The 26,621-nt window shown below is 42.1% G+C and overlaps 1 protein-coding gene and 2 long non-coding RNA genes across 3 annotated transcripts in view; 2 read left to right on the top strand and 1 right to left on the bottom strand.

The window, feature by feature from the left end:
• Window positions 1-26,621, bottom strand: part of THSD4 (thrombospondin type 1 domain containing 4) — a 576,458-nt gene that overhangs the window by 184,632 nt on the left and 365,205 nt on the right. The window lies entirely within an intron of this gene.
• The window catches only part of LOC309651620, a 455,214-nt gene that overhangs the window by 150,289 nt on the left and 278,304 nt on the right, over window positions 1-26,621 (top strand). The gene's annotated exons all lie outside the window — the stretch shown is intronic.
• LOC309651623 lies at window positions 1,942-26,189 on the top strand. The gene is made up of 2 exons (XR_014258262.1): window positions 1,942-7,557; window positions 25,805-26,189. It is a non-coding gene; the product is annotated as an uncharacterized lncRNA (long non-coding RNA).

The following is a 26,621-nucleotide window of genomic DNA, read 5'->3' as shown; positions in this document are numbered from 1 at the left end:
TGGGCTCATAGGTGTTTGTTTTATTATTTTGCTTTATAACTTGCTTATATATTATATATATTATCATATATATTAAATATTACACATTTTTTAGAAATAAAAGAGAAGGTAAAAAAGGTACTCAGAGACTACCACTCCACAAAAGGGCTGGTTTCATAACTGAGTTCAACAGACCTTCAAGAAAAGGCTAATTCCTCTGTTGTTTAAACTATTTCAAAGCACGCTAAAGTATGAGAAACATTTGAATTTACTTTACAAAACTAGCAAAACCCCAGCCTAGCCCAATAAAAGAGAGCCATGAACCAATAGTACTCATTTTTATAAAAAAAGACAAATTTCAAAATAAAATATTCACAAATCAAATCCATCAGCAAATTTAATGAATAAATCACTATGATTAAGAAAGTTAAGTTCCAGGAATGCAAAGAGAACCCAACGTTAAGAAATCTATTAATATAATTCCTTATCTAAGTAGATTAAAGGAGAATTCCATATCAGCATTTCATGAAGGTAAACAGGGTTTGATAAAATTCAACAACCATTTTCAACAAAAACATAGAAGGGAAATTGTAACTAGATAAAATTTATCTACCTAAAACAATTGGCAGGCATCACACTTAGTCATGAAATATTAGAAGCTTTCCCATTTAAGTCTAGAAGAAGACAAGAATGTTCATTTTCATTGCGCTAATTCAACATTGTATCCTGGGAACCCTAGCAATTGCATTAGATAAGAGGTAGAAACAAGAGGCACCAGGTATCAGAAAAGAAGCAAAACTGTCATTATTTGCAAGTCTAAGGCATATACACACATATACTCATAGACACACACATCCACATATGCACACACCCTTACGCTTGTAAATGTGTAGGAACGGTTCTAGAAGGACAAATGCCAAATTGTTACTGATGGTTTCATCCAGGGAGGGAAGAGGGATAGGGTAGGAAGTGAGGGTAAAGAGGAACCTTTAATTTTTTATTCCTTGCATGTCTTTATTGCTTGAACTTGTTTTACAATAACAACAGCTTTCATAATTAAAGAAAAAAAACAATTAAAAATGTCAAAAGTCATATGGCTAAACATGGTAGACCCAAGGCTCAAACTCAGGTCTTATATTATCAAGGTAGTTCCACATAGTTGGTTTTGAAAATTGTATTCCTAAGAAGGCGAAAGAAAGGTGGAGCCACTGAGAATTGTGCACAAAGAATCAGTCACTCAGGGCATTACATTGATCCTTCATTCCTATTTGCCACAAGTAACACTCTACGGACTAATAATGATGGCTAGCTACTTATAAAGTCTGTCACCACTTACAAAACAACCCTACCTTCACTATTTCACTTACTTTAACCCTTAGGAAATAATTTCAATAATCTATGACCAAGAAAATGTTCCACAATGGTAATCTAAATGATGTCATAAAAATATAATCTTAAGACTGTAGATACAGAATTTCTGGAACTTCCAAAGGCACAGAAAAAAACTCCAACCCTCGGGATCCAGGTGACTGACAAACCTTCTCCTGATACATCCCTCACAGTATGATTGTGTAGTCTGAACTGCTTCCGGAGTATGCCATGTTCTTTCTTATTTCTGGGTCTCTACATATCTTTTCCCTCTGCCTGGAACATCCTCCTGCCCTATTTTTCCCCTTAAGTTGCCTACCCATCTGTGCAGAGGAGTTAACATAGCAGACCTGACTACTGTCCTTTAAAAATACCTGCTTATGGGGCTTTCCTCGTGGCGCAGTGGTTAAGAATCTGCCTGCCAATGCAGGGGACATGGGCTCGAGCCCTGGTCCGGGAAGATCCCACATGCCGCGGAGAAACTAAGCCCGTGCGCCACAACTACTGAGCCTGCGCTCTAGAGCCCACGAGCCACAACTACTGAGCCCAGGTGCCACAACTGCTGAAGCCCGCGCGCCTAGAGCCCGTGCTCTGCAACAAGAGAAACCACCGCAAGGAGAAGCCCGCGCACCGCAACGAAGAGCAGCCCCCGCTCGCCGCAACTAGAGAAAGCCCGCGCGCAGCAACGGAGACCCAACGCAGCCAAAAAAAACACCTGCTTACGAGGTTGGCCACTGGCTGGTGTCTGGGAACTTGCATTTTGGGCGGGTGCCCGCCATTCCCAGAACTGGTAAGAGTGGCTCACTTGCATGTACTGCATGAACAATTCGGTTTATGCTGAATAGCTGTTTCCCTTTGGGAGTCTGTAATGTTGGTACATGGCAGGCAGAGAGTGCCTGCGTGGCCAGCCCCCCAACAAAAACCTGAAGTGCTGAGGGTCTACAAGCTTCCCTGGTGGGCAATATTTCACACGTGTTATCACAACACATTGCTGGGGGGTATGAAGCGGGCCCTGTGTGACTCCACTTCATTGGAACTTTCGTCTGGTTTCCCCCCAGCTTCACCCTACGCACCTTCTTCTTTGTTGGTTTTCTTGTATCCTGTCACTGTGATAATTTATAGCTGTAAGTGCAACTATATGCTGATTTATAGAATCACTGTGAATCACTGAACCTGGGGGTTGTCTTGAAGAGCCCCAACGCAAAACACTTTTGAGTTTTTCAAATTGACATTGTCTGTGGAATCTTTCTTCACTTTCTTGGGCAGATTTCACTGCTTCTTTGCCTCTGCTCTTGCAATTAAAGAGAGCTTCTTATTGCATAATCATTAATTGTTTGCACCCTGTGCCCCTTTTAAAGTATAAGCTCATCAAAGACAAAGACCTTACTTTTTTACCTTCCTTTTTTCAGCACTGAGGTGGCACACTCTGGTAGCATTTGCAATAGTAATTGTAGTAATAGCCACTAAGTGCTGTTTACTCTGTGCCTGACACACCAAGCTAAGAGCTCTACACATATGATCACATTTTTAAAATCTTTTTTTTTTTAATTGAGGTATAGTTGATTTACAATATTATATAAATTTCAGGTGTACAACACAGTAATTCACAATTTTTTAAGGTTATACCCCATGTATAGTTATTGGCTATATTCCCTGTGCTCTACAATATATCCCTATAGCTTATTTATTTTAGGCATAGTAGTTTGTACCTCTTAATCCTATGCCTGTATCTTGCCCCTCTCCGTTCTTTCTCCCCACTGGTAACCACTAGGCTGTCCTCCGTATCTGTGAGTCTGTTGGTTGATGGTAATCCTTCCAACCACCTTTAAAATAGCTACTGTTGTTATCCTCATTGCAAAATGAGAAAACAGAGGGGTTTTAAGTAGGTGTTGAATGAATGAATGAGCCACCTAAAGAACATCATTTTAGCCCTTAAGGAATCACTTCATTGAGCTGAACTTGTGTTATGCCTATTAACTCGTGTACAATTCACCTTGGCACCTGCTATGAGCAATTGTTGAGGATGTTATCTATTATATCACATATTTTATTACTAAGTGATTTATTATTACATCATGCATTTTGTTATTTTTTAACTGATAAGACATGCTCACTGCACACAATTCAAAAGGTACCAAAGGTATATAGTAAACCATAAGTCTCACCGGCTCTCCTTCCCCAGCCACTCAATTTTTTCCCTCATTTTCTCACGTATCCTTCCAGAGAGAGGATGGACAAATATGTTAACACATTTTACAAAAAGGGTAGCATTTTATACACGTTGTTCTTTTCTTACCTAGCAACATATCCTGGTGGTCATTTCGTATCAGTGCGTGTAGAGCTACCCCATTCTTTCTGAACACCTTGGTGATGACTGTCAACCAAGGACAGAACAACCCAGTATGGGGTCGGTGCACGGGTTTGAAAACAAACAGAGAAGGACTATTCCTTCTCTCATTTTCTGGCTGCAGGAACATTAAACTAAGAGGTTTAATGCTAGGTCCACTCTAGGTCCCTAGAATGCCCTTGCCCTTGTCACAATAGGACAGCACTGGTGTCCACTTGCACAGGCTGCGTGCATCCCTTGAAAGAATGTAAAGGACTGTGAGTCCGGCTGGACTTTGGGTGCATTTGTCCCCTACTGAGGGACATTTAGGTTGTTGTAACAGCTACATAGTGGCAAATGGTTTAGAGGGCATTTTGCACATTCAGAGTAGATCTATTTGATAAAGTATTAGAAATGGAAAAGCTGCATCAAAGAGATACTTATTATTTATTTTTAATTAAATAAGTTGAGATATTATTCACATGCCATAAAATTTGCTCTTTTAAAAGGTACGACTCAGTACAATCACAAGATTGTGCAACCATTACCACTAACTCCGAAACATTTTCATCACCACAAAAGATAGCCCGTACCTGTTAGCAGCTGAGATATTTATTTTTAATTTTGATACGTTTTGCCAAATTGCTTCATCAAAATTAAAATAAACGTCTTCTTGGCTCACTTCTAGGAATCTGTCTCACCACGATGTACGAACTATACAGGTTTCCAGTTGCCTCTCCCACCCCCTCTGCACATATAACTGTATCACATTGGTCTTATCTGAGAAGGTAAGTCCAAGTTCAGGAAATGTACACACACATCCCCACACACCATTCTCTTGCATCCTGCAAAGAAACTGGATCCTGGCCCGCTTCCCACACTGAAAAATGCACCCAAGGTCCAGCCTAATTCACGGTCCTTTACATTCTTTCAAGGGAGGCACACGGTCTGTACAAGTGAACACCAATGCTGTCCTATTGTGACAAAGGCAAAAGCATTCTAGGGGCCTCAGTCTTCTTAGTTTAATGCTCCTGCAACCAGAAAATGAAAGAGGGAACAGTCCTTCTCTGTGTTTGTTCTCCAACCCATGCACCGACCCCATACTGGGTTGTTCTGTCCTTGGTTGACAGTCACCAACGCAACAGTGCCAGCAACAGGACGCTAAAGAAGACTTGCTTTGAATCTCACTCCCTCTTCCCACCACCTGCCAGCCCCTGGTTATCTGGAAGGACCTCACACCCTAGAAAACTGAGTCTGTGAGCTCCTGCTCAGAGCTTGCTGCTTGGCGTCCATCCACACTGAGAACACAGCCAGCCAAACACCACGAGGTGTATGACACTCTCTTCCCCTTCCTTCTTTTTCCTCATGTGTTTTTATAAACATCTAAAGGGAAGGTAATTAAAACCTGCAAGAAAACCGGCTGGCCGAGAAAATGAAAATCTGGGTGACTTGGGGATGAAACCACATGTTTACGGGTGCGTTTTGTAAGTAACATGGTTATAAAAAAAGAGGCTCTTATAAAGAAATGCTACATTTTCCGAAGCTCCATACAAACGACATTCTTTTTAAGGAGGGAGGGGGAGCAGTTCATACTCATGTTCTTCCTCATCGTTTCATTTCCAACAAGGGGAAAGGAATCTTAATTGTACAGTTTTCTAGGAGCACAGTAGTTATGGAGCCAAGGCTTTGCAGCGGCACACACATACACACACACGTGCGCGCGCACACACACACACACACACACGGAAGGAAGGTAAACTAGAAAGAAAAGGGGAAAAGGCACAGGAGGGTCTTTATTTAGCATAGCAGGGTAGAACAAAGGAAGAGACAGCAGGCATTCATCACCTCTGATTGGCTTTTCTGAGTATTAAGCACACACACACACACACACACACACACACACACACTTTAACTCAAAAGACAGAAGTTCTGCCTTCCTCTCCTGAGTGCTAAGTGCCGTCTGAACAGTCAAGATTTGGATGAGCCCGTGTAATCCCCTTGAATTTTTCATCTGCTGTGCTGACTGTAAAGTGAAACAGAGCCACTGGCCTCTCCGCATGTGACACAAGGCTTGAAGCACACGCATTGCAGAGTGGCCTTCGCCGGGAGCCAGCTGTGTGCAGGTAACTGGAGCCTGCCCTTGGCCCCGCTGTTAATAAGAATAATTGGCACGCCGCTGAGGGGCTGCTGGAGCGCTGTGATTTGCTCTGTATGGGGGTCTCCCCAGACCATATGCGTATGCAGCGGTGATAGAAATATTTTCCATATGAGCTCTCCTCTCACATGCTTAAGTGCTCCAGGCTGAGTCAGGCCGGCCCATTTGTCATTTACTCCACTAAAAAATCAACAGGGAAGTTGCGAACTTCAACTGCAACTAGAGGGTAATGGTCTGCTTTCTGCCTCCGCATCACTAACCCATTCAGCTCCTCCAGCTCCCATTCAAGACCCCACCTTCCCCCCACCCAACAGGCCCAGAAAATAACTGCAGAGCAGAAGACACGGGTAACTAATAGGCTAAAAGCCTAGAACAAACGACCCATTGCTGCACGCCTCTGTACCATGTCTGCTTTGAACAGAGTAAACAGCCTGCTGCAACCATAGCTTGCCTTGCAGCCTGGATTTGGGAGCAGCTCACTTCCACTCCTCTTAGAAAAGGGAAAGTCATTACAGGAGGCTTTCAGAGCCTGCTCCGTCCCCACAATGCTAACAAAAGGCAGAGCTGTGAAGTGGCCCAGTGGCCTTTCTAGGAGATACACTTTTCACTTGGCTTTTCAAAGAGGAAGATGGATTCAGGAAAAAGGCTGTCCTTTCATTACTCAGCCATCAGTCTCCAAGACTTTTCATCAGAATAAGGAGTAAAAGCAGTGGACGAGGTAAATTTGTTGCAGGCTTGTTTGCAGGTGAGGGTGGATACACCTAAGTGCTTCCCTCTCCAGCCCATATGATCATCCCTTCCAATCACTGTGTCAAAAACTGGCTCCTACAGGCATTTATGAGGTTCAAAAATGTATCCAGCAAACATATGAGCTAAACCAATAAGAATAAGTCATCCTCATGGGTCTTAAACATCCCTCCCTTCCATGGTAGATCAGTAGATCTGGGACACTCTGAGCCCTGTTATGTATCACTTCCCTTCTTCAAACCTATGATACAAAGTTAAACACAGATTTTTTCCAAGCACATCAAAGCAAAAAAGGAGGAAAGTGTAATGCAAAAGCAGCAAAGAAAAGCAATTCCTCTAGTATGCACCCTCTAGCATGCATATGCAATACTGGAGAAAAATTCGCAACAGGTAATAGTCTCTATTGGAAGCTGACATGTACATTTTTTTTTTTTTTTGCAACAGCAGAACTAGAAATGTACATGCTCCAGGCATCTGTCACCAAGACCATGCCAATGCCCTGGTGTGGCAGCTGTACCAGAAGAAGATTTTAGAAATTACAGGATTTTTCAAGAAGAAAAGAAGTCTTCCTGTATGAAAAGACAAGGCAAGCCTAAAAAAGCAAAATCAAGCATGACTCTTTACACACCATAAAAACCCCTTCCCTGATCCCTCTTGGTAGATAGAAGAGGAAATATAATGCTGACGAAAATACAACTTCTGACAAGATATTTTATTTGGCTTACCTCTCCCCCAGGTCTTGCTAACACTGCTGTTTGAACGTGGAGCAATGTTAATATCAGGTAGCTGACAAACATTATTACCCAACGTTAGAACTACCCTAGAGGAGAAGTCCGTCTGCCAAGTGCTAACAGCTAGCAGATGCACTTGTGTCTCGGGATTCCAGCCCCGGAGTTCCGCTAGGCACCGCGCTGCTTCCCTCGGCTCTCCCTCACTGTACTACCCGGAGCTCCGAGCTCAGCCTCTGCTCGGAAGAAAACTGGTAAGCTGATCTCTTCATGTAATAACTTCTCCCGGCTGGGGGAGGGGACAGGAGCCAGCTGGGAGCTGGGGGGCTGCCTTTAACCGAAAGCAGAAAGGGGAGGGACAGAAATGATCAATGTGGAGTTCTGCATCTGGTCTCATTCATGAAAAGGGCTCCAAGGTAAGCACTCCACAGGCAGGCAGACGGCCCCTGCTTCATCAACTGAGGCAGGCAGGAGGCAGTGAACTGCAGCAGGATAAGCCCTAGGCTGGGAGCTGGAACAACTGGGGCCTTCCTGGTCCAGGATCTGCTATTGACAAGCTGTGTGTGCCTGGATAAGTTGCCAACCCTCTCTGCTCCTCGGTTGGTTTTCTCAGTGGTACAGTCAAGGGTTGGGTCGATGACCTCTGAGTTCCCTTTAAGTTCTGATTTGATGGCTGCAGAAATCTAGGCAGTCAAAGGCTGTGCTATCAAGGGCAGCCTTGAAGAGGAAAGAAGTCACACTATGCGTTTGACTGCTATGCATTTATGTGCCAATCACCTGGACATGAATAGATGGGAACTGAGGAAGCCACTATAACCCCCTCCTGTTGCCTCACTGGGTCTCTGTGTCTAACCAAGAGCTTGAGGAATTATTGCAGATGATGTAAAAATAAATGGTAAGGTGGGAACAAGTGAAACCCAGGTATTAGATGACACTGGCAGTGTGCATGAAAGCAGGATGGTTTTAGAGCCGTACCTCTGGGCAGAATCACATGGACCATCAAAGTGGGGCTTATGGACAGAGGGAGTACAGGAGCAGGCTGGGGAGCAGGTCTTGCTAAAGCCGTTCCACCGGTCAAATGGGGAAAGGCCATCTGCTGGGTTTTGATGATTATCGGTGAGGTCACCTAGGCACAAAACTTGGCACAGTTCCTGATACACAGTAAGTGCTAAAGACATCGGTTTTCTCTTTGATCTGAATAAGTATTGGCACTCAGTCCCAGAAAGTAAATTAATAAACACTTGAAAAGCCTCAGGTTGTGGGCACTTTCTTGCATTAATGATGAAACTTTAAACCAAACTGCAGTTTGTAGCCATTTCAGAAGGTTTATTATCACCAGTCATGTGACAATTTACTAGTGGGGAGTTTTTTTGGCGGTTGGGTGAAGGGACTTTCAATCCCTTTTTCCAGGGCTGTAAGAGACAGAAGGTAATGGTGAAGATAATACCTCGTTAGAGAAAGGAAGGAATGAACGTCTTCTCTTCCCCTTCCTCCTCTTCTTTCTCCTTCTTATTCATTATTATTATTGCTTAGCATGGGGTCTGTTATGCTAGGTGACTGAAGGGGCGCTGTCATCTACTCAATAACCTCACCAGAAACACAGGAATTGTCTAAGAAAACCAAACTTCTTGAAAGACCAGGGGTCTTGTCTAGTCTGGGGGTTGGGGAACTTTCTGTAAAGGGCCAGATAATAAATATTTGCAGCTTTGCAGATCACATGCTTTCTGTGGCAGCTACTCAGCTCTGCTGGGGTAGCACAAGAGCAACCGAAGGCAATACATACAGGAAGGGGTGGGCTGCGGTCGGATACAACTTTATTTACAGAAACAGGTAGCGGGCCAGATTTGGCCAGAGCTTGCCAATGCCTGGCCCACACGCTTCCCAATCATCCTTCAACCCACTGCAATCTGATTTTTAACACCTTTTCTCCACTGCAAGGGCTCTGGAAATATCACCAATGGCCTCCATGGCACAGACTGCAAAGGATAATTTTTCAGAGCTTATCTTATTTGGCTTCTTTGCAGCATTAACTATGGCCTTCTTTTTTTTTTTTTTTAATATTGTGGTAAAATATACACAGCATAAAATTTTACCACTTTAACCATTCTTAAGTGTATAATTCAGAGGCATTTTAGTATATTCACAATGTTGTACCACCATCACCACTATCCATTTCCAGAACTTTTTCATCATCCCAAACAGAAACTCTGTATTCATTAAATAATAACTCCTCAATTCTCCCTCCTCCCGACTCCTGGTAACCTTTTATTCACCTTTCTGTCTTTGTGAATTGGCCTGCTCTCGGTTGCTCAACTAAATGGAATCATATATTTGTCCTTTCGTATCTGACTTATTTTACTTAGCATAATATTTTCAAGTTTCATCCGTGTTGTAGGATGCGTCAGAACTTCATTCCTTTTTAAGGTTGAATAATATTCCACTGTATAGATCAGGGGTCCCCAACCCCCAGGCCGCGGACCAGTTGTGGTCCGTGGCCTGTTAGGAACCGGGCCGCACAGCAGGAGATGAGCGGCGGGCTAGCGAGCGAAGCTTCATCTGCCGCTTCCCATCGCTTCCCATCGCTCCCCATCGCATTACCGCCTGAACAATCCGCCCCTGCCCCCCCCCACCAAGGAAAAACTGTCTTCCACGAAACCGGTCCCTGGTGCCGAAAAGATTGGGGACCGCTGGACATACCACATGTTATTTATCCATTCATCTGTTGATGGACACTTGGATATATTAAAGGTACTCCAAACTCAACGGGTCTAAAACTGAACTAATGTTTCCCTGAAACCTGTTCTTGCTGTTTTCTCCATCTCAGTGAATGACGTCATTGCCCATCTAATGGTTGAAAACCGGGTGTTATCTTGAGTTCTCGTACTTCCTTATCAAACCATCACCAGATCTGATTCAGTTTCCTTCTCCAGTCTGTCCATTGCCTCAGATTCCTGCTGCCTCTGCCCCCATTTGGGCCTCCACTATCCCTTCCTGACTTTTTGTAGCAAGACCTTGTAACCTCCCTACTCTGGTCTTTCCCCTTCCAAACTTCTTCCTCACTGCAACCACTGGGATTCTTCTAAAATGTGAATCTAATCATGTCACTGTCCTGATTCTTTTTTTTAAACTTTTATTTTGAAATAATTTTATATTTACAGAACGTTTGCAAAGATAGCACAGAGTACCATGGTATATCTTCACCCAGCTCCTTCTAATGTTAACATCTTAAATAGCTATGGTACCTTTACGAAAACTAAGACATTAACATTGGTACAATGATATTAACTAAAATAAAGACTTCAGTCATATTTCCCCAGTTTTCCCCCCAATGTCCTTTTACTGTTCCAGTACCCCATCCCAGGATTCCACATCTCTTTGGTCTTTTCTGGTGTGTGACAGTTTCTCAGTCTTTGTTTTTTATGACCTTGACACTTTTGAAGAATACTGATTAGCTTTTTTGTACAATGTCCCTCAATTTGGGTTTATCTGATGCTTTCTCATAATTAGACCTGGTTATGGGTTTTGAGGAAATATACCACAGAGGTGAAGTGCCCTTCTCATCATATTTGTCAGGGGCACCCTATATCAACATTCCTGGTGATGTTGACCTTGATCACTTGGTTGAGGTGGTGTCTGCCAGGTTTGTCCACTGTAAAGTTACTGTTTTTCCTTTTCCATACCTTATTCATTAGAAGTGAGTGAGCAAGTCCAGTGGAATTAAGCTCCACTTCCTGGAGAGGGAGTATCAAAGAATATTTGGACATATGTTAAAACCATCACAATAATTAATACATATTTTGGGGGAGATACTTTGAGGCTATGCAAATATTCTGTTTCTCAAAGTTTCATCCACTAATTTGAATATTCATAGGTAGACCTTGCCTGCAGCAATTATTACTGTAGTCCTCTAAATGGCTATTTTCTGTTTCTCATCCACATCTATTAATCAGAATTCATCCGTATGGAAGATTTGTCCCTCCTGCCCCATTTATTTATTAATTCAATCATCTATTAATTCTTCCCTGCTTCTGAAAACCTTTTGATTACTCTCCATTATGGATGAAGTCCAAACTCCTTAATATGACACTGGCGAGGCTGTTTATAATCTGGTCTCTTCCTGTCCTTCCAGCCTCCTTATCCTCTTTTCTGTTCACACACACTCCACTGTCCAGATATCTTGAGCCACAAGAAATTATCCCTAAATGCCATGTGTCCTTGTGCCCCATGCCTTCCTTCATGCTAGTCTCTTTCTCTAGAATATCATTCCCTCATCCTCAGTGGGTTAGCACCTGTTGCCCTCTGCCTCTTTGAAAATCCAGCTCAAATAAGCACCAAATACTGGAAACCACCTACATGCCCATCGATAAGGACGAAATGAATAATTTGTGACATCCATAAAATAGGATACTCGGCAGCAGTAAAGATTGAGCTTGCTTCCCATATAATGAAGCATCTTCAAGATTTATTCAGTGAAAAAATGTAGGATGCACCACAGTGTAATTATTATCCTATTATTTGTGAATATGTGTTTATAATTGCTGGTATACATAATAACTCTCTGCAGAAGAACACACCTGAGGTTACCAACAGTGCCTGCTTCTAGGGAGGGGAACTCAGTAGCTTCAGGGCAGAAATGGGGTTGAAACTTATGACTATGTAGCCACTTAGTCACGTGTGGTTATTGAGCCCTTGAAATGTGGCTTTTCCAAATTGTGATGTGTTATAGATGTAAAATATACTTTGTCCAGTGGGAAGACCTGGTATGAAAAAAGAATGTAAAATATCTCACTAATATGTTTTTTTGCTGATTAGATGTTGGAATGATAATTTTATACATGTTGGTTTAAATAAAGTATGGTATTACACAACTTGTTTTACTTTTTAAAATGCAGCTACTAGAAAAATTTTAAATCACGTATTTCTATGGGGCAGCACTTCTATATCCCTTTCATACTAACTGAATTGTCAAGCATGTGAGTGTATTGCTATTCCAAAAGTAAATAAAAATGAGGTAATAATAACAGTTAATAATAGAAATAAGTAAATACATACACAAACCCCCTCCATCAATGATTCACTTAAATGTCACCTTTCCTGGGAGTTATGCCTTGACGGGCTCCCCACCAAGCCGAGGGCAGTGCCCCTGGCCTTTGTCCCCAGGCATCCTCTGATTTCCTCCAGTGCAATATTTATTGTAATTGTTAGCTAATGTATCTGCCTTCATCAGTAGAGAGTGAGGCCTTGATGACAGGAGATGTATCTTTCTGTGTTCCCATGGCTTCACACATTGCCTCATTCAGTGTGCACTGAATTAGGGAATGAATGCAAGAAAGTGTCCTATAGTAAACTCTCATCTGCTTGTGATGGGAGAAGAGGTATTCTAATGGCACATTTTAGATACTACGAAGTGAAAAATGAAAAGGAGAAATTTCCAGAAACTGAATTCCTCCAGGAAATGCAGACAATTTCCAACCTAACTTTTGTGTGACCTAGATAGAGAAAATATAGGTGACTGGGAGAAATATGAGTAACAAAAAAAAGGGAAAACAAATGCAAATAGCACCTTTAAAGCCATTTTATTTCCTGCAAAGAATGTCCATCCCTTTATGAAGGAAGAAGTAAGATGCCACTTTCTCCACAGAGATATATACTATATGGCTAAACAGGTCAAACTAATTTTATTTCCTTAAATATGCTTACATTGTATGGAATAGGTGGAAAAAAATCTTTGTCAAGAAGTTGGCTATTGGTCCGGGAGCAGGTGTTAGTAATTAACTCTCCCTTTGTGTGGACCATGGAGCCATTAAATAGCCAAGGAAGTGGGAATGCGGAAAGCAAAGGGGAGTTCTCAGCTCTATTCCCCTTAAACATATGGAAAATCATGAGAAGCTCCAGCAAAGGGAGTCACAGGTCCTTCCTTTTCTCTAGTTTCTGCTTATGAGGGGCCAAAGCCTGACTCTTGTAACCAGTAGGGCACCTGTGCTATTCGGCTGAGCACCTTGCAGGGTCACTGAAAGGAGGGCTATGCTTCTTGGCTCACCTTTGAATTTGAGCCAGGAGCAGGGCCAGAGACACCGTCAGGGAGATGCTCACACAAAGTACAGGGGGGAGGCTCATCCTAAGTCTGAGAGGACACCAGGGAATGAATGCAGACATCAGGACCATTCTCATGTTGACCACATTCTTTATTTCAATTATTTACCCTAAGGCAGAGATTCTCAAATTGTGGTCCCTGGTCCAGCAGCGTCACCATCATCAGGAAACTTGCTAGAGATGTAAATACTTGGGCCCCACTCCAGACCTACTGACTCAGAAACTCTGGGGGTGGGGCTCAAGGATTTGTGTTGCTCTACCCAACAGTTCTCTGTCTAGTAACCCGAATTCAAATTGTATAACTTGAAAGTATTATTTTATTAAAAACATATTTTCTTAGAAAATGTGACTGTCAGATACTAAAACATAGCCTAAAGCTATAATAATGAAAACAGTAGCAAATACTACCAGTGTAAGAATAGACGTTATTTACATAACTAAACATGGAAAAGGATTTAGGGTGCAAGCAATGAATCACTACAGATCTGCAAGGAAAGGATGGAAAAGTGTTAGGAAAATGGCTATTTGGGAAGTAAATAAAGTTATTTCCCTAAATTATACCATATGCTAAAAATAAACTGCAGGTAGATTGAAGATTTTAAGGCAAACAATAGAAGTGTGAAAGCAGTAAAAAAAAAAAAAAAGGTCAATATTTCTGTATGCTTGGAGTGGAGGAGGACTTTTAAGCATAGTTCTAACAAAGGCAGAAATCACAGAAGAAAGATTTATATGTACTTTTAAGATTTTTGTAAATCAAAAATTTACATACCATTAACATATTTTAAAGTCAAATACCCAGTAGAAAATGTATTTCACTAGTAAATAACTTAAAATATCAATACTTATCATGTGCTGGGACTTGGAGAGACAGGGATCAGCAAAAGCAGACTCAATTCCTATCTTTGTGGAGCTTGCTGTCTGGTGCAGGAGGCCAACATTAATGAAACCCAATAAGTAAAGTAAAAATCGCAACGTGAAAAGGGCTGCAAAGAAAAGATATGTGGTGATATAAGAGGCTTGTCCTCATTAGGGAGATTGGCTTGTGACAGGAGCAACAATGGCTTTCACAAGGACCTGAGAGGAAGCAGGTGTGGATGCAGAGAGAGTGGGCGAGTGGGAGCACAGCATCAGATTAGGCTGAAGACAAAGGGAGGAGCCACGATAAAGCGTTCCATCCTTTTCCTAATGAGAATCTGTTTTAAAAGCAGAGGCAGCAGTTACATGACTAGAATTGCATTTTGCAAAGGCTACTCTGTTTATAGAGACAGGGCTGAAGGGAGGCAACAGTGGAGGCTGGGAGACCAGTGAGAAGATTCTGGCTGGAGTCCAGCTGAAAGGGATAAGAGCTTAAACCAGGACGGTGAAAAGAAGTGACCAATTTCAAAGGTAATTTACAACATCTATAAAGGAAAAGGGTTTGTGTCCATAACATATTTTTAAAAACCCATAAATCAGATAATGTCTATTTTAATAGGGAAAGGCTAAAAGCAATGTCCAATAGTGAAGTTGCTAAATAAAGTATGGTATATCCAAAAAGTGAAATCCCATCCAATCATTTAAAGTGACTATGTCATATATTTATTGATATGGGTACATTTTGATATTATATTGACAACTATTTGTTGTCTTCTCAACAAATAGTGCTGGGATAACTGGATGTCCACAGGCAGAAGATTGAAGCTGGACCTCTACCTCACACCACACACAAAAATTAACCCAAGGGACTTCCCTGGTGGTGCAGTGGTTGGGAGTCTGCCTGCCAATGCGGGGGACGTGGGTTCGAGCCCTGGTCTGGGGGGATCCCACATGCCGTGGAGCAGCTGGGCCCGTGCGCCACAACTGCTGAGCCTGCGTTCTGGAGCCCGAGAGCCACAACTACTGAGCCCACGTGCCGCAACTACTGAGGCCCGTGCGCCTGGAGCCCGTGCTCTGCAGCAGGAGAGGCCACCGCAATGAGAGGTCCGGGCACCGCAATGGGGAGTGGCCCCCACTCGCCTCAACTAGAGAGGGCCAGCACGCAGCGGCGAAGACCCAACTCAGCCAAAAACAAATAAATAAAAAATAAATAAATTTATTAAAAAAAAAAAAATTAACCCAAGATGGATTACAGTCTATGACAGGCAGAATAATAGTCCCTCAAAGATGTTCATGTTCTAATCCTCAGAATCTGCGAACACGTTGCATTACATGGCAGAGGGTAATTAAGATAACCAATGGAATTAAGGTGGCTAATCAGATTACTTTAAAATAGGAATAGTATCTTGACTATCCAGGTGGGCCCAGTGTAATCATAAAGTTCCTTAAATGTGGAAAAGTGAGGCAGAAGAGGAAATCAAGAGTACAGTTGTCCTTCCCTCGGTATCCTGGGAGGATTGGTTCCAGAACCCCGTGGATACCAAAATCCGTGGATGCACAAGTCTCTCATATAAAATGGCATAGTATTTGCACATCCTCCTGTATACTTTAAATCATCTCTAGATTACTTATAACACCTAATACAATGTAAATGCTATGTAAATAGTTACTGGCATGTGGCAAATTCAAGTTTTGCTTTTTTGGAACTTTCTGGAATTTTTTTTCCCAAATATTTTCTATCTTCAGTTGGTTGAATTCACGGATGCAGAACCAGTGGGTACTGAGGGCTGACTGTAATTTGGTGTGAGAAGAACTCAACATGCCATCGCTGGCTTTGAAGATAAAAGGGAGCCATGAGCCAACGAATGTGGACAGTCTCTAGAAGCTGGAAAAGGCAACAAAATAGGAATTCTTCTCTAGCGCCTCCACGAGCAATGCAGCCTGCTGACACCTTGATTTTAGCCTAGTGAGACCCATTTCAGACTTCTGACCTCCAGAACTGTATGAAAATCAATTTGTGTTACTTTAAGCTACTGTTTGTTAGTTTACAGCAGCCATAGACACTAATATATAGATCTAAATGTAAGAGCTAAAACTGTAAAACTCCTAGAAGAAACATAGGAGTAACTTCGTGACCTTGGGTTAGGTGACAGTTTCTTAGATAAGACACCAAAAACACAAGCGACAAAGGAAGAAATAAATGGGACTTCACTGAAATTAAAGACTTTTATGCTGCTAACGATAAACACAAGCCACAGGTTGGGTGAAAATATTTACAAATAATATATCTGATAAGGGGCTTATATCCAGAATATATAAAAAACTCCTAAACTTAATAACAACAACAAAAAAACAACCCAATTATAAAGTAGGCAAAGGACTTGAACAGACATTTTCCCCAAAAAATATACAAATGGCCAATAAGCACATGAAAAGATGGTCAACATCATTAGTCATCAGGGAAATGCAAATCAAAACTACAATAAGACACCACTTCTTACCGGCTAATCAGAAATACAGGTAATAACAAATGTTGGTGAGGATGTGGAGAAATCAAAACCCTCATACACTACTGGAGGTAAAATGTAAAATGGTGCAGCTGCTTTGGAAAACAATCTGGCAGCTGCACTATAAAGTTAAATGTAGAATTACCACATGATCCAGCAATTCCAATCCTAGTTATACACCTAAGAGAAGTGAAAACATATGTCCACACAATGTTTTCATTGGACGGATGCTCATAGCAGCATTATTCATAATAGCCAAAGTGTGGAAACAACTCAAATGTCTATCACCTGATGAATGAATAAAAATACCCAAACAATAGCATAGTATTTGGCAATAAAGAGATGAAGTGCTAATACATGCTACAACATGATGGCCCTCGAAAATATTATGTTAAGTAAAAGAACCCAGTCACAAAAGTCCACTTATTAACTGATCCCATTAATATAAAATGTTCAGGATAGGCAAATTTATAGAGACAGAAAGTATATTAGTAGTTTCTTAGGCCTGAGGAGGGTGAGAAGAAATGGGTAGTATTTCTTTTTTTTTTAATAAATTTATTTATTTATTTATTTTTGGCTGTGTCGGGTCTTCGTTTCTGTGCGAGGGCTTTCTCCAGTTTCGGCGAGCGGGGCCCACTCTTCATCGCGGTGCGCGGGCCTCTCACTGTCGCGGCCTCTCCCGTTGCGGAGCACAGGCTTCAGACGCGCAGGCTCAGTAGTTGTGGCTCACGGGCTTAGTTGCTCCGCGGCATGTGGGATCTTCCCAGACCAGGGCTCGAACCCGTGTCCCCTGCATTGGCAGGCAGATTCTTAACCACTGCGCCACCAGGGAAGCCCAGTAGTATTTCTTTTTGGGGTGATGAAAATTTCTAAAAACTAGATTGTGGTGATGGTTGTACGACTCTGACTATACTAAAAATATGGCATTATATACTTTAAATGAGTGACTAGTATACGTGCATTATTGTTAATAAAGCTGTTTTTAAAAAGTAGACCAGGGCTTCCCTGGTGGCGCGGTGGTTGAGAGTCTGCCTGCCAATGCAGAGGACACGGGTTCGAGCCCTGGTCTGGGAAGATCCCATATGCTGCGGAGCAACTGGGCCCATGAGCCACAACTACTGAGCCTGTGCGTCTGGAGCCTGCGCTCCGCAACAAGAGAGGCCGCGATAGTGAGAGGCCCACGCACCACGATGAAGAGCGGCCCCCGCTTGCCACAACTAGAGAAAGCCCTCGCACAGAAACGAAGACCCAACACAGCTAAAAATAAATAGATAAATGTATTAAAAAAAAAAAAAAGTAGACCATAATGTGGCATCCTTAATTCTGTTTGGGGCAAACATAAAAGATGAATCGCATTTTTGTTTTTTAAATTTTAGTTGTTTTTTCCTACAATGAGCAGCAGAGGAATAAATGTAGTAAGAAAAACAAAATTATTTTCATTTGGAAAAAAAATGGTGACTATAACAATAAAAATGGGAAAGACCATGAAATAGTAAATTCACAAATGAAGATACACAAATGCAATACGAAAATGGAAGATGAAAAGCAATTTAACATCAGTCGTCACCAAAGAATTACAAAACCAAATAACATCATACCATGTTCACCTGATACACCAGAAAAGAGTGTCTGTGAATGGTAATACCCACTATTGGCAAGAGTTCAGAAAAGCGGGTAGTCCGACATAAGGCTGGTGAGAATGTAAATCAGAACAGGTGCTTTAAGAGCTGGGTTTCTCAAACTTTTGATGTGTACACAGAAGAGCAACCAAAGTTACTTCTTACCCTCAACCAGCTTTCCACCTTCAATCCCCAATCTTATTTTACCTTTTACCTCTCTTTCCTCTCTCCTTCCTCCCGACATAAAAGCTGAAAGTGCAGCAACGCCATACCTAGGCAGGGAGTTCTGACTTCTGTTAACCTCAACTTGCTGGAACCAGCAACAATCTTGGCATTGAATGTAATGGACCCCCAAGCCGTTGAAACAGCCCTCTGAAGGCTGGTAATCGGCTCTGCCTGGGGTATTTCCCACAGCTTGGATATAAAGCTTGTTCATTTTTTAGTAATAATTTCTACCGGGGTGTTTTATTTTCTTCTTCCCATAAAAGGATTTGACGAAGATCACTTCAAGGCTGTAGCTACCAGTAAAAAGTAGTAAGAAGAAGCCAATATAAATTGTAAAAGTAGATACCGTAACTAAAACCACTGCTATTTAGCACCAACTGAAGTTGAGGTAAGCAGCCAGATAGTTTACAAGCCTCTGAGGGTGTAACTCATGTTCTTAAGCATAATTCCAAAGCAAAATCCAATAAACCAAATCATTAAGAAACAGATCGAGGTTTCAACAGTTATTGTGTGCATTATTTAATATTTATTGTGCCAGGCATTAGGCGGGGAGGTAGACATGATCCTCATTTAATCCTCAAATCCTATGGATTAAGTATCCCTCATTTTATGGTTGATGAAGCTGAAGACTGGGGAAGGTAAAATTATTTTCAGTATAGTTTATTTAAGAAAACATACAAGTATATAGAATCCCTGAGAAATGTTTTTAGTTTTCTAATTTCTGAATTTCTAATAATCACTTCTATTTCTCCTGTTCTACTCAGCTCTCCCTTGTCAGCCCAGCACCTGGCATCAGGAATGTTTAATCTAATTTAAAACACAATAAAAGTAGTTAATCACTAACCCTGGCTTTCAGCAGAAACTGTTAGGCAAAAAAAAATCAAATGGACTTCTTGCTGACAGAGAACCTTGTGCCATACTTCTTATGATCAATATACACAGCATATTTTTGAATAGATAGACCACATAGTTAGTTTTTAAGCAATTATGAAATTTGTTTTCCCATAGTAACAAAATATAAAATGGCGCTGTCATATTCAGAAAAGTGTCAAGTGCCATCACAAGGAGAGAGTTTGAAAAATTCACCTCGTGTTTCACCAAGTTCATTAGTTAAGGTAGTGGTAGCTGCTGTAACAGATAAACCTTGAGGTTTTAATGGCTTAATGAAGAGTTTATTTCTTATTTGGGTAAAGTCCAGATGGTGGGACAGATGGTAGGGCAGGCGGTGCTCTGCTCCTCATGGCCACTTAAGAGATCCAGGCTGCCCGAGGCTCTGCCTGCTTCAGCACATGCTGTTCAGGGTCACCCTGGACATCGACGCCCACCTGGCAGACGAGGAGGGGAGAAAGTGGAGGATTCTCACCTTCCACTGGCCACATCCAACTGCAGGAAGGCTAGGAAATATGACCTGGCTGTGGGCCCAAGAGAGAAGAATCACAGGTCTGACATAGCAGTCAGGATCTTCTGAAGGGGAGGGTTCATCGCCGTTACCCGTGTTGTAAAAGCGTGTGATGTATATTTGTAGTAAGGTGACCCTGGATAGCCCAGACTTCTTTCATGCTATCTATGAGGCCTAAATGTCTGTTTTATATCTAGATTTCCCCCTGCCTTTGCTTCATCTCAGTCCAGCCAGGAAATCTGAGGAATTCACTGAAGCAGCATGTCATCATCCCACCGGTTAATGCTCAGATATTTCAGTTTCAGAAACAGAAGCTGCAGAGGGAGTTATTGCTTAAATTATGAGGTGCAGGGAGGCGAGGAAACGAACATTTATCAATTGCCTACTCTATGCTGGCACTTGACAGACATGATGTTATTTACTTTTAATAACGATGGAGAAAGGAATTTTTTGAAAGCTACTTCGTTGTGAAAATCTTCGCTCTTTTAATAGTGGAGACTCAGTTTTCTTAAATAATCGAAGACCTCTTAAAGAAGACGTGAGGCACAGGAAACCATTTTGATAAAACACAGAATCTTTCTTGGCTGATTACTTAGAAGGTAAAGAAAAACCTTTCACAATCTCATGTAGGACAGACCAATAGTCCAAGATGAAGTTTCATCTTCTCATTTTAGCAGATGAAAGAAAATTGTTTGAGTCTTACATAAATATACTATTGATATTAAAGCTTATTTTTCTCCAAGCCAATTAGGTAGAGCTCTTTTACATATAATTTTGGCAATACCCTGTGGAGGTAAAAAACATAACATACCCATAGACATGCATAAACATACAGACAGACACAGACACCCTATAGTTTTTGTTCCAAAACTTTAGCCATGAATCAGGTACAACAATACAAAACTCACTAGTTTATAAATAGCAGTTGAATCCAAATTGTGTCCCTGGCAGACAGAGCAAGTTAAGGTTACCCACTCACATGGCTAAAGCTTTTTACTAATATTTGTGGAGAAGACTTTTTTTGTTGAAGTATAGTTGATTTACAATATTATATTAGTTTCAGGTGTACAACATAGTGAGTCAGTATTTTTATAGATAATACTCCCTTTAAAGTCATAATAAAATACTGGCTATACTCCCCGTGCTGTACAATATGTCCTTGTATAGTGTTTGTACATAGTAGTTTGTACCTCTTAATCCCCTACCCCTATCTTGCCCTTCTCTTCTTCCCTCTCCCCGCTGGTAACCACTAGTTTGTTCTCTGTCAGGCTGTGTCTGTTCTGTTCTGTTCATTTGTTTGGTTTATTTTTTAGATTACACTTATAAGTGGTAACATACAGTATTTGTCTTGAGAAAGGAGTTTTATTTCCACTTTCCAGATGAGAAGCCTGAGGCTCACAAAAGTAGACAGCTCTGCCAAGGTCGCAGTAGTAGTAAGAAGTGGACCCCAGTTTGGGTGCTGAGTCCAAATACTTCCCTTCATATCACTGCTTCCCACAGAGCCAAGCACTCTTAGGTGACACTAGGGGGGCCCCGGAACGGGAAGTTCCTGACAATCGCTCTCTGTGGCAACTCCTGACGTTCTTAAGGGCCACGACTCTGAGAATCAAGGAACCCTGTCTACCACAACGACACGCACGACACATGGGCGACAGCACTTGCCTCGAACCCTAATCACTGACCCTGACAATGACAAAGGTGGAGGGATGAGGGGATTTTCCAAGTTAGCTGTGCTCCATTTTCAACTTTCGTGGTTTCCAGTAATAATCACTTTGGAAAGTTGGGTACATATCTGAGAGCAAGAGATTTCAAGGTAGCCTTCATTCTTACTTAAGACAATTTTCCTAGGCTTGAACCTAGGATATCTCAGGCAAAATACGATAGTATACACAGAAACATGGGTGGAAATCAACAAAATCGGAATAATGTCCATGAAGAAATGCAGCAAAATTTGAAGAACATTCAAAAGAAGAATCATAAATGTGAACTGAAGTGTGTATGTGTGTGTGTGTGAGTGTGTGTATCAGAGCCTAATTGATGTCACTGGGAATAGATCAGTGGTCTGTAATGTTTTTGTGTGTGCCTATAGCACAATTTCAGATACTCAAATTTTGGGCTGTACACTTGAAGGACTTTAAAGGTGAACACTGGTTAAAAAAAAAAAAAAAAAGGCTTCAGGAAGTTCCAAAAACTTCCCACAGTTGTGTAACCTTATTCACTTTCGTCGACCCCCCCATTCGAGAAAAACTGTTTGCTGCCCTGACCACATGCTTTTTTGTATTCACGAGAAGCGTTTGCATATTTCAATAAACGGCCATTTTCCGTATGTGCTAACTTGATGTGGCACAGAAAACTGCCTCACTCTGCATCACATCCCGTAACCTGTCCACTTCAACACACCACCTGCCAGATGCTATAAGAGAATCTATTCGAGGTTGAAGCAAAAATAAATCCATCACATCCAGATCAAAATTTGGCAGTACCCTGGGTGCCGCAGCGATGCAGTAACCAATATCACTGGCTGTAGGGATTCACATCACCTAATTAGAAATGTGTCAAATAAAAGTCACGACATTTGCACAAGTGAAATATTAAGCTCCCTTTCACAGATACAGTCCTTCACCCAGCCCATAAACATGCCAACAGAGATTCAACATCATGTTTCAAATGCAGCACTAAAGAAGTAGTTTCTTTCAGGAACAGAAAATACCAAACACAACTTTAAAAAAAGAATCACTAAATTAAACCTAAGAACAATACAATAAAATTGCCAAGAACGACAGCATTTCTGTCTACTCCGTAGACCTTTAAGCGACTGTCTCCTAACAAATATTCTGCCTGTGCCAGTGATGTGTGATTTAAGAGAGGAAATACTTAGGGGCTTAAGAGACCTTTGCAGGGAGCCTGGAAGCTCGCTGCAAGTTTGAAGACATCTGCATTCCCTGGAATCTAGGTTCATTTCTCTCTGGGAACCACCAGGATGTAGAGTCCATAAACTGTGATTTTAGCAGGTCTCTGAAGTAGGCAATGAATCAGAACAAAATGAAACTCAGTGCAAGTAGGTAGCAATTTATCGCGGCTTTGTCCCCAGTATATGTGGACAAATTCAGGCATCTGCAATGGCGTAGTGATGGATCAGTGAAAACACTTTAATAATGGATAATGTGTCCAGGAGCAGAATGTAGCCGAACAGGGTTGGTTCGCATTTCCTCGGCTCAGCGACTATTTCCTGGGTGTCTGCATTGTGCCTGGTGTTAGGAGCTTCTAGACAAATGAGATGCAGTCCCGTGCCCCAGGGGCTCCAGGGAATGCGGAGGGTACTGAGTCTGTGGTGAGATGTCAAGGCAGAGCCGTGGTCTATTATCAGATCTCCTCACTGGCTTTCACTGAGGACCATGGTTTTCTACTGCACTTATGGGACCAGTGAGATTTCTCTGCTTCTCAAAAATCCCAACCGATTCTGACTTTTCAGCATGATTTAGGATATAGACTTCTGTGTCTGGGTCCTGTTTCCTCCCAGTTGGAACGTTCTGTCCATGGATTGTGATAACAGTAGCCAGTTATTTCTAACTCATTGCTTGGGAAAATTAAAAACATTTTAATGCATAAAATCTTTGCATGGAGTCCCTTCTGCATTGTAAATCTTATAACCAACTCTTGACCTCATAGTTTGAATAAATGTAACCATGGGCAATTTTCAACCACCATCTGCCCGGATGGCTCTGAGCCCAGGCCTGACTTTATCCAATTCTATATCCTCCACTGCCTTCTGCATATTTCCATCTGCAAGTCTTACCAACATTTGAACTCTAAAACATCTACAATTAAATTCAAATCTAGTGGTTATGAACGTTAGTTTTAACATTAGACTGCTTGGAGTCAAATTCTGGCTGTACGACACACCAGCTATGCGTCCTTGGGCAAGTAACTTAATTTCTATGTGCCTCGTGTTCCCATATATAAAGTCTGATCATTGATGGTACCTATCCTTTAGGGCTGTCATGAGAATGAAATGAGATATTGCATGTAAAACACTTAATGTGGTGTCTGATGCATACTATGAGCTCAGTAAACATTCACTTTTTTTTTTTTTTTTTTACTATTCATTGCAAAATTGATGTCTATATTTCTGTCATTGGTACCAACCATACTTCTCTACATGGGGCAGGGAGTGCTAAAGACAGGAGGGTCCAGGATTACTGTGGCGGTGGGAGCTGCAGTTGCACTCTTGGATGGCCCCTTTCACGCATGGAGAGGGAGGGCGGGGGAGGGTGGGAAAGGCAGTTCTTCAGGGTATAAAGCAAGGGGGCTCAAATCTCATCCCCACCCTCCTCCTGTGCTCATGGCAGACATCACTAATCATTCGCAGCACTCTTCCAGGCATCCTACTCCAGGCAGCGTGAGCATTGCCATCCAACGGATCAGTGTTGTCACAATGGTTGAAACTGATGTGCCACACCTCCTCTTAAAGTGAAAGCTTCTTCTATGGAGAAGAAGGTACCAGAGAAAGAAGAACCCAAACCACAGGATAGTCCCACAGACGATTCAAGTCAAAGAGGGCTGTGCAAGCTTTCAAGTGGCTTCAGCCAACTGCTGTCAGTCTCTGTGGCTATTCTTATTGCTGGCAGGGGTCTTGGGAAACACACCTGGCCCTCAACAGACCACCTGACTCAATTTTTCTTCATTCCATCCTCCTAACCTTCACATTTTCTTTTCTCCCTCATCCCTGTCTCAGTGGATGGGGAGCCTAAGAGCAATACTTTCTAGAGGTGTGTGGATCATTTGTTCTTCAAGATAATCTAGGTAAAACAGGTCCACAGTCAAGTAAGTTTGGGAAAGGCTGTCCCCCAGAAGCTCCCTTTAGGGAACCACAGTGTACATAAGCACACCAAAGGCTTAGAGAAGCACTGCAGGGAAGCCGGTTCAACCCTGTTTGATCCAGTGTTTCCCAGAGGTGTCTGTCTATAGAACCACTTCCCGCACATAATACCTACTGACATTCCAAGATCCAGTATATTCTACAGTGCACGTTTTTGGGAAACATGCTTTAGTGCCGAATTAAGCTTTCCCTTTCCCTTATTTACCACACATGCAGTGATCTAGTCCTGGCTAATTCTTTCATCAAATGTCTCCTGATTCCACCTCCTCTGCTTTACTCCCACGCCCCCTCCCCCGTCCAGTTCCTCATTTCCTCAGTCCTGGACTAAGGCCAGAGTAGCCGGGGAGGCTAGTGTCTCACCCATCCTCACCATCCTACTCTCCTTGTCAGACTATCTTCTTAATACATCAGAGTCTGTGTAATGGGTTGAATTGTGTTTCCCCCAACAGACATGTCCATGTCCTAATCCCCAGAACCTGTGACTGTGGATAATGGAGTTCAGGACATGTTACCCCTAAATATAGCACCTTGGCATATTTTAGGCTAAAGGGATCTGAGAAATGTCAAGTGCAGGAAGGACTCTCTGATCCTCCCTGAGGCAGGTCACAAGACCCTCATGTGAGAGGTGCCCTCCCTATACCTGGAGGAAAGATGCACCTTTATCTTAAAGATGGAGAGACGCCAAGAAGAATCTAAATGAACAGGGCTGCTAAGTTTCCCACAGTTTACTACTCTCAGCTCAGACCCGTTTCTGTCCTATCACATTTTCCCACAACTCTCCATTCGTCACTAAACCTAGTATACAGACACTCAGGTTTAACTGTTTCTTTGGGTCTTCGTTTCATTAAAGGCTGCCGTGTCATGTAAAACTTATATTAAATAAATGTGAATGATTCTCTCTTGTTAATCTGTCTTTTGTTACAGGGATCCCAGCCAAGAACTTAGAAGGAAAAGATATTTTTCCTCCCTTATATGACGTTATTTGGAAAAAGGGTTTTTGCAGATGTAATTCAATTAAGGATCTCAAGATGAAATCATTTTGGATTATCTGGGTGGGCCCTAAATACAATGACAAGTGTCCTATAAGAGACACACAGAGGAAAGATGCAGAGAGAAGAGGAGAAGGCCATGTGAAAACAGAGGCAGAGATTGGAGTGATGCAGCCACAAGCCAAAGAATCACCAGAAGCTGGAAGAGGGGAGGATTAATTCTCCCCTAGAGCCTTTAAAAGGGGTGTAGCCCTGATGACACCTTGATTTTGGATGTCTGGTCTCCAGAACTGTGAGAGATTAAATTTCTGTTGGTTTAAGCCAAGAAGTGTGTGGTAATTTGTTATAGCAGTCATAGGAAATGAATAGTCATCACATCTTTATACTCATCTCCAAAAACGAAGCAACCTGAGCCGATTTACCCCAAAGTGTTGACTCCTCTGTTCCCATCACGTGGTCAGATAACAAAGTGTGGTCGTCACGTGGTGGTACTTCCATGTGTGAGGTTGCCGTGCAAGGGAGCCTTCTTGAAGGTTTGGCTGCCCCTGTTCCAGGTTACAGACAGGAGTCTCACTAAGTTGCTGGCTCTGAAATCTCCAGCTTTGGAACTTACTAGATCTTTCTTTTTACCTCTCAGATTTACCACCACAATGCCTGCTCTCTCACTAAATAGCATTCGAAGAGAGGCATCCATAAACTCTGCCACTCAAACCTTTTGGTTCCACTCAGAGATACACAGTTGTTAAATTATA

Source organism: Balaenoptera physalus (assembly GCF_965194825.1).
Source record: "Balaenoptera physalus genome assembly, chromosome: 2".
Classification (NCBI taxonomy): domain Eukaryota; kingdom Metazoa; phylum Chordata; class Mammalia; order Artiodactyla; family Balaenopteridae; genus Balaenoptera; species Balaenoptera physalus.
Note: the sequence above shows the minus strand (reverse complement) of the source record. Positions and strands in the feature narration are given on the sequence as shown.